Raw genomic sequence first — 13533 nt, forward strand, 5'->3', positions numbered from 1 at the left:
GAAGGGAAGGGGTCTTCAATCCTTCTGAGTGCGTGGAGATGGATTGTGATGCATTTAAGAATGCAATGATCAGAGACGAAGATGGTGGAATTCTAGTAGGATCACGGCCTGGTTATGTTATTCCTGATTCTGCATACGAGTGGGATAGAGATCCGAGACGTGGACTTAGAATTATAGGATTATAGAATTTCAAACATGATGGTTACAGACATCAATGGTAGTAAAATCTTTTATCTATTCTGCTCTTTTCATTAAGGTTTCATTGGTACAGAAGACTGCATATGGCATGAATCTTGGCAGGCTTTTGAATGCTATGACTAAGATTACGCTATGTTGATTATTGAAAGTCTTGATCCTGACACAAGAATTACGACGTCTTCACCAATCGTCATTGTGTCTAACGGTTATGTTGATTTGATCAATGGACCACAAGATCACGGCTGGTGTCATGGGTACACATGTCAAGAGCGCATCAGCACATTTATGTCTATCGTTGCAATTGGAGAGACTTATGAGATGTATATGAGAGTTCAACGAATCCTCAAACGTTATGACTTCATTTCCTGAACACAGCTCCAGATCAGAAAATAGTTGTCGGCATCTGGTATGCCAATCCTCAACGCTTAGATGTGTACCATCAAGGTCACTATGTCATGCTAAATAACAGGCAGCTGGATGGAGATATGTTCATATGGGTTCCAGAAGATCCAAATAGACCAGACGATCAGTTCATGACTCCAGCATTTATGGCGAGAACTATTTTGATCGCGATTGGCAGACTCTTTGGATACTTATACGTGGTAGTCATCACTACACCGGTTATAATGGTTGGCGTTGGTGTGGCTTCTATTAAGTATCACATAATCTATCCAGATTTCTTCTTTTTTCAGTTTTATATGTTTAGAAATGAGTTGAATTTTATTTCATTGCCTATTCTTTTAATACTTTGTACGAGAGTCTTGAAGTTGAGGTTATTAGCAATGACCGATCCTTCTCCCCCAGCCGAAGACCCAACAAGGGGTGTGAGAGCAACAAATACAACAGGAGGTCCAAGTACAGGCAATAAAACGTAAGTCACATTTAAGAAGTAATGAGTTGAAGTAGAGTTTTCTGTAGAGTTACTGTAGTAAAGAACTGGCTTGTATCGTCTTGTCCAAAGTCTTAAATTGTATTCTCATGTGTGGCTTGTAACGAACATAACCATAATGCCTATATCATTACAAAACAACATAACTAATTGGTTCACAGGTATTCTGAGAAGCAAGCTGAAGAAGAGGCATCTAGTGACCCAGGAGTAGAAACCATCTATCAATTCTCAAGCACAATGAGTATACGTTTACAACGGCTGATGCTATTTGAGATTCAACCTTGCATCTCTATATTGGATACCAGTGTAGATTTAACACAATTCTTTCTAAACTCCAATATAGGCTATCAAGCTGTGGTAATACACCATAGGTTTGATACAAATATTCTACAAAAAAAAAAGGAATTATTCAATGATTTTTACAGGGTGAAATTGTGCAAAATCTGGGACATTCTTCACATCCATGGAAAATGCCCAGGAGTATCTGATGCAGAGCTCGTCAGCAACAACACTGTAGATATAATCCATGGCTGGGCCAACTTCACTGATCTTGCCATTAATCTGTCAGGAAGTGGTTACTTCTTTAAATTCAGCATTGTTTATTCCAACTCATCCACGCTAGAAGGTATCAACTCAACAGAGTTTTCTGTCATTGAGGGTGTTTTCCACATATCAATCGCAGATCAACACTAAAAGTTGTTGAGAAATTTGATGTTCAGTTTAATCTAATTGAAGATTTTACAATGGATATTGCAGAACATCTGGATTCTAAGGTTGGTGATTTTTTAATTAATTATATGTCATTTTCAAATTGTCAATGCAGTTTTTCTCTCTAATTAACTATCCATCTTCTATTTAATACTGCATTATAATTCTAAAATCACCATCAATTGTAGACTAGTGTATCCAATCTAAGAGCAACTTCTTTTTGAAGACTACAGTCCATTTCAAATTTTCAATGCAGGTCTCCCTCTATTTAACCCACTACCTTCTATTAATACTTCCCCCTACCCCAATTTTAAAAGCATCTTCAATTGTAGACTACCGTATCCACTCTAAGAGCAACAAACGTTACTGTTACCATGAATAGGTATAATAAGTTTAATTTATCCACGTCACGGAGGCCCAGATCAACACAGGGTTGCTCTTCCCAGCTTCTCGAACTTCACTAAATTCTTATTGGATGCTACACACACAGCTGATCCTCTCAATTTAAGATGCAGGCGAGCATGTTCATACATGCATACATACTGTACATTAATTAAACAAATATCCAGTCAAATGTGTGTACAACAGGGTCATTGTTTAGAAATTGAGCAACGCATTGCTTTTTCAACCTTTGACATCCATTGACAGTTTTTATTTGAGCACCCACAGAGAAGGTACCTTAAGTTAAAATGTCAGACTATGCGAATGAATCTAAGGAAGAAGAGTGCTAGCAGTGGATCTAATCAACTATTGTAAGTATTAAGCCTAAGAAATAAATATTTAGAATATTTATTCTTTGTGTTGAAGTATACAGTGCCAGTAACTACTGTTTATGTGTACACTAAACTGTTTGCCAGTCCAAACTTCTAGCATTCTCTTTATTTGCCTTCTTTCCTTCTTTGGAAACTTAAGATTATATAATCGTTGGGAAAACTAACATTATCAGCTCTATCACTCATTATTTCTGGTCATTAATGGTGATGATTTTTATATTTTTAATAAACAATTTATTGAATCATGGCAATGATTGTTATTAGATTGAGAGAAAATAATTATAAATAGACCACCATGGTTCCTTAGGCAGGATGCTTTACTCTCATTGCCTTATTCTTCGGATGAGATGTAAAGCCGTGGTAAAGAACGTGGTACACTGTTTGAAAAAAGTAGGGGATTGTCTCCCGGTGTGCTGATCTGGTAGGCGCTGCACTGCTGGCTGTCGAGGGTCCGTGGAGGGCCTAATCCGAATTTCCTCAGTTTCCAGTAAAGATTGAGGACCAGAATAATACATTATAATAACACAGGTTGTGTTAAAATACTTCGATAAAGGAACATTCTTACATTGGAAAGTGTTAGTTCTGTAATTGTAACTTTTTTTTCCCTGAGGTTTTTGTCTGGCACTTATTCATTCGATAGTGACACTTATTTATTTGTTTCAGATTTTTATGAGCCACATTATTCAGTTGCTTTCTTGGATATTGGAGAAGTTACTGTAGAAAGTTCATCGTTTGTACGTGAATATACATTTCATAATGGCTTCAGTCCTGCTATCGGGATGCAATTCAGGATAATGTAATTCACCACACAGTTGGAGCAGGTAAGCAATACCAAAATACTTCTCTTTTCCTTATATAGTAACTTACATTTTAGATTTTAGACAACAACATCGGGGTGATGCCATTTGTCATTGGGCCATCTTCTCTTAGTCATGAAGCTGTTGATAAGTATGTGTGAGAATGTAGTCATCGTTTATAATTGGTACAAGCCTGTTCTTTGATTGCGATGAGTTACAGGTAGGTTCAGTAAAAATATAACATTTGTAGCATGTTACAAACCGAATACTGTAATTAAGCAATTATGATGAATTAGATTAGATAATGTATAAATGTAAAAATCATAATGAATGGAACAATGTTAATGACGATGAAATAAAAGTGGGAAACCCAAAAAAGATATAAACATTTTCAATAAATATGAACATTTTCATTATTCATTTTAAAAGATTTTATTTCTGTTTTTCAAATGTTATTATTTTGTCAGTTTGGGGAACTATATTTTGCATTCTGTCAAATAAAATCAATGTATAGATATTATATATGCATACTTGACTTTCATAAGGAAATTTGTCAAAGGACTTTCTTACTCTTCTACCTTCTTTTTCTTAACGTGTACTGATAATGCCATTCCATTGTGTAATCAGTCACGTAATTTATAAATTCTGATTAAAATATTACATTTTCCCATTAACATTTTCATGTAAATATTTCAGAATCAACCGGAGAATGCAGGTCAAAGTGCAAAACAGTGTGCACCTTGTGGTCCAGACAATGGAAATGCTGGATACGTGAGGGCAAATTTCATGTCTGGTGATAATGGTGCTCCATTTTTTCCATTTCATGGTATACATAATTACCCAGCTATTGCTGGAAGCACAAGATTGCAAGGTATGTAAAAGCATGACATAATCTGGTCCTTACTTGGACAAACCTAGTCCTTACTTGGACAAACCAGTTGAGTTCTATTGCAGGAAACGCATACTCATACTGTTTACACATGAAGCTGAATGCTTATTTGGATAACATAAAATTGCCATTGTATCCAAGTTATCACCACTGTAATGTTGAGGTTGTCCCTTAGTACTGTTTTATCATAAAATATGTCTTTAATATCGGAATACATTTTTGGTGAAACTTACCAAATGAATATATTTCAACATACTTATTCATTTACAAATAAAGGTATTTTGCTCTTTCTTATCAATAGATGTCACATTCGCTCATTCTGATACTGCGTGTAAGAAAGATCATTACGCTACTATGACCAATCCATCAAATGATGATGGTATCCACCCAATGTCCGCTGTAGGTACTGTACAAAGAAGGTAACAGTCAGAGACAAGAACAGGGTTTACATACATATACCTAATTTAGGGTAAGTACTAATAGTATTTATCCTATATATCTACGGACCACTTGCATTTATCCAAGTTACGTAAATGTAAATCATTGTGTATCCTTACTTGCTAGTTGCATTATTTTCATCAACCTAGTACACTTACCTACAATACTTTTTGTAATGTACCGATTTACAATACAAATAAGTGAGAGAGAGACAAGTTCTGTTATAGTTGAAAGCTAGCACTGAAGTGTTTATTCTTTATTCTACATTTACTATATATTATAATAACAATATCGGTAATGGGTAATTAATCTGTCAAGGTGGAATGTTTAGTGGTCTCAGCAGAGGGGTCTACTTTAGCCATTAGTGACCATTAAGTAGCCAGGGTTATATAGAAGTGGGTTAACATAATATATATGGTAACAGGTGAAGGAAGTATAAATAATTGGTAGCAAGTAATATTAATCAAGTTCAATACATTACATTCCCTCCCTTCTATTATAAACAATTCTAAGCTATTTATTTATAATTGAATCAAAGCAGCACTGTACTAAGTTATGGTTTAATAACACTTTAAATGTATATGGTATAATGCACTGTATAAAGTAAAATATAAGATCAACATTTTAAATTGTCCAGTAATAATGTCCATAAAAGTTTCTATATTTCAGTTATTAAAAATGTCCATATCTTTCCGGCGGTTTTCTATCGCGAGTAAGGTATACTCTTCGCTGAGCAGTAATAGACTGTGCTTCGACAGTCGATTGTGATGTTTCCACTGTTCAGATTTGGATTAATGAGCATTGGAGGTATTTGTGGAGGATCATCTTTGTTTGTAAGCTGTTTATCCTGAGTTTGAACAGGCCTATAACGCTTCCTGATATGGTCGGCATGACGACGACAAACTCGTCCATCTTCTAGTTTTATCTTGAATGAGATGCGACCGGATTTTATTATTATTCTTCCGGGTAACCATTTCAGATTTTGTCCTCTAAAGATCTTTATATACACCTACTCTCCTTCTACAAAAGTGCGTTCTTTGCATGACGATCATGGGCTAATTTCTGTTTTTCAAGTTGAGTGATAACACGATATGCTTGATAAGGGTGTAAAAGATCAAAATGCGTTTTCAATTTTCGGCCATTCAGTAATTCTGCTGGTGTTTTGCCAGTTGTGCTATGAGGTGTATTTCTATATTTAAATAGGAATCTTGAATTGCAAGTACTCTGCAGGAAAGTAGCAATTCCTTTGATTTATCAAAAGGAGATTGTTCTAAATTTGTCCAGTTCCAAGCTTTATCCTTTCGAAATAAGGCATATAACAGAGCAATTAAGTTTGTTGGATAAGTTTGGTAAAAACTTCATAATAAGATAATAATCCCAAATAAGCTCTCAGTTCTGTCAAGTTTTGAGACGCTGGAGCATCTTTAATTGCTCTCACTTTGGCGTTTGTGGGATGCAATCCCTCTTTGTCGATCAGGTGTCCCAAATAACCAACAGATTTAACCATAAAAACACACTTACTCTTTTTTAGACGAAGTCCAGCATCTGCCAGTCGCTTTAGGACGGTTTCAAGAGTTTCGAAATGCTCAAAGTCATTCTTTCCTGTAATTAATATATCGTCCAGGTATACTGTAACACCTTTAATTCCTTGTAATAGTCCTTCCATGACACGCTGGAAAATCGCTGGTGCTGAAGAGACTCCAAACGGCAACCGTGTATATTGTAAAGTCCCTTTTGAGTGTTGATTACAACATATTTTCGAGAATCTTTATCCAAGAGTAATTGTTGGTACGCTTGTGACATATGTCCAATTTAGTAAATTTTTCTTCGGGGCAAAGGATACTGATCAACTTTGGCTGCTTTATTTACAGTATTTTGTAGTCACCACAGATCCTAATGGTAGATTTATCTGCCTTAAGTACCGGAACTATTGGTGCAGCCCAGTCTGAAAACTGTATAGGTTCAATAATGCCTTCTCGTTGTAAGCGATCAAGTTAGTCATCTACTTTCTGTCGCAAAGCATACGGAACATTTCTGGCTTTGCAAAATTTTGGCATTGTCTCTTTATCAACATACATTTTTGCTTCAGTACCCTTAAGGGTACCTAGTTCATCTTTAAATATTTCTTGGTATTTACCAAGCAGTGAACTTAAATCTAATTGGTTTATTACCTTGATTTGTTGCCAGTCCAACTTTATAAACTGAAGCCAGTCTCGACCAATTAGGGTAGGTCCTCTGTTCGCACAATCGTTAACGGTAATATTGTAGTAGTACTCTGGTATGTAACTTCAGCATTAATTTTACCCAAAACATCCATTATTTGTCCAGTGTACGTACGTGGCTTAACTGACGATGGTTCAAGTTTTCTTTCAGGCCATAATTGCCTAAATTTCGTCTGCGACATTATTGATACCGAGGCTCCTGTGTCAATTTCCATTTCAGTATCCAAACCATCTAACAGTATCTTAACTTTCATAGGTGGAGGACTAGACGTGGACTATGTTGCTTGGTTCATCGCTTGGCTCATCTGCCACAACATTTTTAACTGTTTGGGGCTTCCCCTTCTTTTTGCTAAGACAAACAGATTGAATGTGTCCTACCTTGTTACAATAATGGCAAGTTGTTTGCTTAAAATAACATTTGTCTGGCAAATGGTTATTCTTTCCACAGCGAAAACATGGTTTCGACTTCTTATTTGTATTTGACATAACTAGTTTTTATGGCTTCATAAGATTATGTTAACACAATATATGTGCATAAATTGCAATATTATAGCATAATTATCGAATTTTAAAAAGTGGACATTTTTGCCATTTTTCGAAATAATTCCTTTTTTCCCCCGCATTGAAATTTTCGAAAAATGGCAAAATTTCGACCCTTTTATTTGTTTACATAACTAGTTACTATGGCTCTATAAGATGATGTTAACACAATATATATACATAAATGACAATATAATAGCATAATTATTGTATATTAAAAAGTGAACATTTTGCAAATTTTCGAAAAATTCCTTCGGTCCCCAGCAGTGAAATTTTCGAAAAATGGCCAAATACTTACCCTTTTATTTTTTGACTTAACTAGTTTTTAATTATGTCTCCATAAGATGATGTTAACACAATATATGTGCATAAATTGCAATATTATAGCATACTTATTGAATTTTAAAAAGAAGAAAATTTGGCAATTTTTCTAAAAAATTCCTTTGGTCCCCCGCAGTGAATTTTTCGAAAAATGTCAAAATTTAGACCTTTTTATTTTTTTACACAACTAGTTACTATATGGCTTTATAAGATGATGTTACCATAATATATGTGCATAAATGGCAATATTATAGCATAATTCTTGAAGTTTAAAAAGTGGAAATTTTGGACATTTTTTGAACAATTCCGTAAATTTTGACTTCTTTTTGTAAGCAATTTTGTTTACATTTTCAACTGCAGCTGCAGAGGTTGGCTGCGCCTAGTAGATATTCGCCCAGGATTCGCGTATGGGTGTTAAACGGATGATCGAGCCCACTTTTGTATGCGCACCAAACAAAAGGAGGCCTCCAAATAGCCATAAATAAACACAGAACTAAATGGCCATTAAACTAGTTTAGTATCTAGTCAAGTATCAGCCGCGCAATGTTTTTATGAATATAGTAAATATTAATTAATTATTAAACAGCCGATAAATACTAATCAATGTGTCTTAATACAAAACAAATTTTACTAATCTAACATCTAGTTTTAATGATTAATTATAATAATTAATCGTATATTTCTTTTGTTTACGTCTTTTCTTATTTCTGCATATCATTATTATACATGATACCCCAAACAACAAGGCTCATCTCATAAACACAATATTTCCCGTTTTTTTAATTGTACTTCTTCATTTCTTATGCACTTGGAGTTTATAACTTGATACAGAAACCATAATCCTGTTATCGATAAAATGAATATTAATTATTAATATTGGTAATGGTAACTAATAATAAATAAACTAATTTCCAACATTTAAAAAACCACAATTTGCAGAATAAAACCAAAACGGAAACAAAACAACTTTATTTATAAAAATCACACATACTTATTGGCACATGTAAAATAAAAAAAATAAAAAAATGTACTGGCATAACTGACGGCCGCAATAACTGGTGGCTGAAATGATCCCAAAAGAGTTATGTTGTCTGGTACTCGTGTTAACATTAATAATGTCTTTTTCCTTTTCATATAGGCCTAGTGTCTGATGTGTTGATGGAGTAAATGTTCTTGGGCAGCTGGTTGCAGTTTTCAACATTTTCTATGGCTATATTGTTCTTAGTTGAGGTCATATTCTAAATATGTAATTTGTATTGTCATGACGTTGAAAATATTTAAATAACAATTGTCCATGTGGTTTTTAACATCTTTAGATTCATCAGAGATTCATCTGATGTCCAAATCCAGTAAAAGTATTGGATTATTTTATTGATGATTTCTTCTACTGTACAATCATGTAAGAATTAGAAATCTGGCTACTCGCTCAAAGCTGCTACAGTAATGTACTATGTTAGGAATACTATTAATTGAATCTAACATACACTGGATAGTTCCTAATTTCAGTCTGTTACAGTATTAATTTTAAGAATTTTATTAAGGAACATACTACACTAATTGTGCTTCATATTTTCATATTCATACCGGTAATTTTTTTAAAAACATTTGACGTTTTTAACATGTATGAAATCTATCTCCAGCAGGATCAATTACAGTCACAAAAACTATTGAAAAAATGACATTAAGACTGGTCGTTTATTATGCAGCAATATTTTGAAAATAAGGAGATAATGCATGTTGATCTCGAGAGGACTGAGTGTTTATGAGTTTATAAAATAAAGTTCAAACAAATTTATTTATTCGTACTGTTTTATTATTTTTCTATGATTTGCTGACCGGAAAAGTTGGGGTGGGTTACTATTTTCAGGTGCCTTACTATTTTCAGGTGCCTAATTTAAGATTAGTAATAATAACCCACTACTCCAATAGTAATCTCCCTTTCCCCCCCCCCCCCACTTCTAATAGTAACCCACCCTAAAAAGCAATCAAAAAATAATAACCCAGGGTTACAATTAGAAGATTTACGGAATCAATTTAAACTAATTAATACATGCTATAGACTATTGTAGCCCAAATATCAAATTACACTTTTAATATTGCAAACATTTCCAAATTGATCAACTTGTAGTATATAACCATGTATCAATTAGTTTAAACTAATTAATCCATGCTATAATCTATAGACTATTGTAGCCCAAATATCAAATTACACTATTATTTATAATAATAACAGCAACCGGGAATCCACAAAATGTTAGGATCCAGCCAAGTAGCCTTTTTTGCAATTAAAATCTCATTACACGGAATCTCTTCGATGTTATAGAACACACTTCTCGTAGTAGGCGTGTTGAATATGCGTGTAATAGCGTGTTGTATAAACGCGCCCTTAGGTGCAACAGCCTGACAAATTGATATGGTAACACTATTAAAAACAAGTATATCAATCAGAACGTTAACATACGTTATGTTATATCTATTTTCAAACCTTTTAAAATCAAAAACTCATCAGCATCATTTTTTCATTCTTAACATCCTTATAATTATCCAATTTTGAATTGAGAATCCAGGATTTGATGTCAACAATTTCGCTACCTCTTTCTTGCCTGCAAAATGAGAAAAACAAAAATGCAATTATTCTATCATCTCTTACAGATGTATTTGTCCTATTTTGATGTCACATAACAGCTATCCACTTGGAATCGAGAAATTGAATATTTGCGACCAACAACCGGCCCATATTTTATAACTACTGTAGTACTGTACTTGTTCAAAAATAACACTATATTGATCTCTTACCCTTTAATGTTCAACAATATTCCAATTAAAATGCTTAAATACAGAAGTATAGGCCTACAGGTACATATGACAACCTCAGACATCCATCCTATATTAGACTGGGTTCCAGCCCGTAAATTTTGGCACATATGGCGTTTTATACGTATAATATAATACTCAGATTTACGCACTGGGGAAATATGTGAAGAAATCGATTTGCATGCCCGCAAACATCCGATAAGAATGACGTAGGTTATCATATCATATGTGCCAAATTATTTATCTTTACTATTTACGGGCTGGAACCCAGTCTAATCATATATATGCACTGCTCTTTAACCAATTGAATGCTCTTTGGCATGTGAAGAACGAACCTTTTTAAATATAAACTTACCTGTGAGATCGTCATGGTTGTATAGGTCATCTCCTATAGTAGTAAACAAAAACAATTTATAACATTAATATTTTATACATTTTCGTTCTTGATACATTGTACATTTGTGTTTTCAAATGTTTTGCTGCTAATATTGTAGTAGACTTACCTGATGTTGTGGCAATTTCTAGTTGTCCATAACTATCAGCATCATCTGCTGATAAACAACAATAAAATGTTAAGAATGTAATGTTTACGAAAATCTAATTTGTGTCTGATAAGTGCCATTTCCGGCATCTACAGTTGCACAACTCTTAAACATTTCTTATGACACAGGGACAGATTGGAATGGAAAATGGGACATGGATTAATTAATTTTAACACTAAAAAAGAACTTCATAGAAAGAGTCAATCTTAATTTCACCTCACCCAGCTGGTATAGATTTTTATTAGTAATGTTTTATAAGCTTACCTGTGATGTTTTCTTCTTCTTTAAAAGTTTCATCTGCTGATCAATAATAAATGAAAAGTTAACAATTTAATATATTCCTAATATCTATCTGTACATTAAGTACTTTGATTGCACTGATTGCATTGAAGAACTTAAGATCTACCATAACATTTTTTTCCATGTTTAGAACCAACAAATATATGGTCTTGATTTTATGGCACTCTGGAATTGTCTCTTCTATTAGCAAAAGAAGTATTCTTATTTTACATACTTTGTTTATAAACTATATTAAAGCTTACCTGTAAAAGTATTCATTTCTACTTCTAGGCTTCTGGGTTATCTCCTATAGAAAAACACAATAAAATAATTAATTAAAAAAAATTAAGTTTTCTTATTCTTCTTATCTGTACAAGTGTTGCCACTTGTTAATTTGACAAAATTTGCTGATTTTTCAATTACCTACTGGCAGAACAGGTAAGTAAAAGATATGTACTGTGTGGGTAATAAGCTGTACGGACTATATAAAAGGCAGGAAATATTTTGAGATAATCTAGGTTTTGGCGAGATTCTGGTTTTTAAGGTGTTTATGCTTTGTGAGAGTGAAGTTTGCATTGTACCAGCAACAATGCCTATTTTTTTTTTAAAAAGATGTGCCGTGTTTAAAACGTTTTCACCCGCAACTAAAGCAATTGCATTATAATTCTTTAATGTTGATATGTCCTTGGCTATTGGCTGTTCTTGTGGCCTCGAAGTCTCTGCTGCCTGCTTTTTATTTTGGGCATATACCGCATCACATGCTTGTGCATATCTAGCACTTTCCTGATCTCCTGTGATTTGTGATCATTATCTGTTATTAAAAACAATCCATTTAATATGTTCCCTTATAGAAGTATTTTAACACAACTTAAAGACTGTCTGAACCCAAAACAAGTAAGTGCCAGACAAAAAGCCTAGAATATTATATTTATCCTTGTTTGACCAATGTTTGACCAATATTTATCCAATTGTTCTGGAGGTTGTCTTTAATTTGAGGTGATTTATACAGCTGATGAAATCAAATTTGAAAGTAATCTGTAATTGGATTTTTATGGGAGTGTCGACTTGTAGGTACTTTTGGCTAGTCTTCAACATAAGTTGCTCTTAGAGTGGATACGATAGTCTACAATTGAAGATGCTTTTAAAATTGGGGTAGTATTAATAGAAGGTAGTGGGTTAAATAGAGGGAGACCTGCATTGAATATTTGAAATGGACTGTAGTCTTCAAAAAGAAGTTGCTCTTAGATTGGATACGTCACTAGTCTACAATTGATGGTGATTTTTAAATTATAATGCAGTATTAAATAGAAGATGGATGGTTAATTAGAGAGAGAACTGCATTGACAATTTGAAAATGACTTATAATTAATTAAAAAATCACCAACCTTGGAATCCAGATGTTCTGCAATATCCGTTGTAAAATCTTCAATTAGATTAAACTGAACATTAAATTTCTCCAAAACTTTTACTGTTGATCTGCGATTGATATGTGGAAAACACCCTCAATGACAGAAAACTCTGTTGAGTTGATACCTTCTAGCGTGGATGAGTTGGAATAAACAATGCTGAATTCAAAGAAGAAACCACTTCCCGACAGATTAATGGCAAGATCAGTGAAGTTGGCCCAGCCATGGATTATATCTACAGTGTTGTTGCTGACGAGCTCTGCATCAGATACTCCTGGGCATTTTCCATGGATGTGAAGAATGTCCCAGATTTTGCACAATTTCAGCCTGAAAAAATCAAAAAATCATTGAATAATTCCTTTTTTTCGTAGAATATTTGTATCAAACCTATGGTGTATTACCAAAGCTTGATAGCCTACAGTATATTGGAGTTTAGAAAGAATTGTGTTAAAACCTACACTGGTATCCAATATAGAGATGCAAGGCTGAACCTCAAATGGATGGTTCTCCATAGCATCAGCCGTAAACGTATACTCATTGTGCTTTGGGTCACTAGATGCCTCTTCTTCAGCTTGCTTCTCAGAATACCTGTGAACCAATTAGTTATCGTAATCGTAGTCATAGCATTCAAAAGCCTGCCAAGATTCATGCCATATGCAGTCTTCTGTACCAATGATACCTTAATGAAAAGAGCAGATTAGATAAAAGATTTTACTA

This window comes from Antedon bifida, chromosome 6 (assembly GCF_963402885.1).
Source record: "Antedon bifida chromosome 6, ecAntBifi1.1, whole genome shotgun sequence".
Lineage (NCBI taxonomy): Eukaryota > Metazoa > Echinodermata > Crinoidea > Comatulida > Antedonidae > Antedon > Antedon bifida.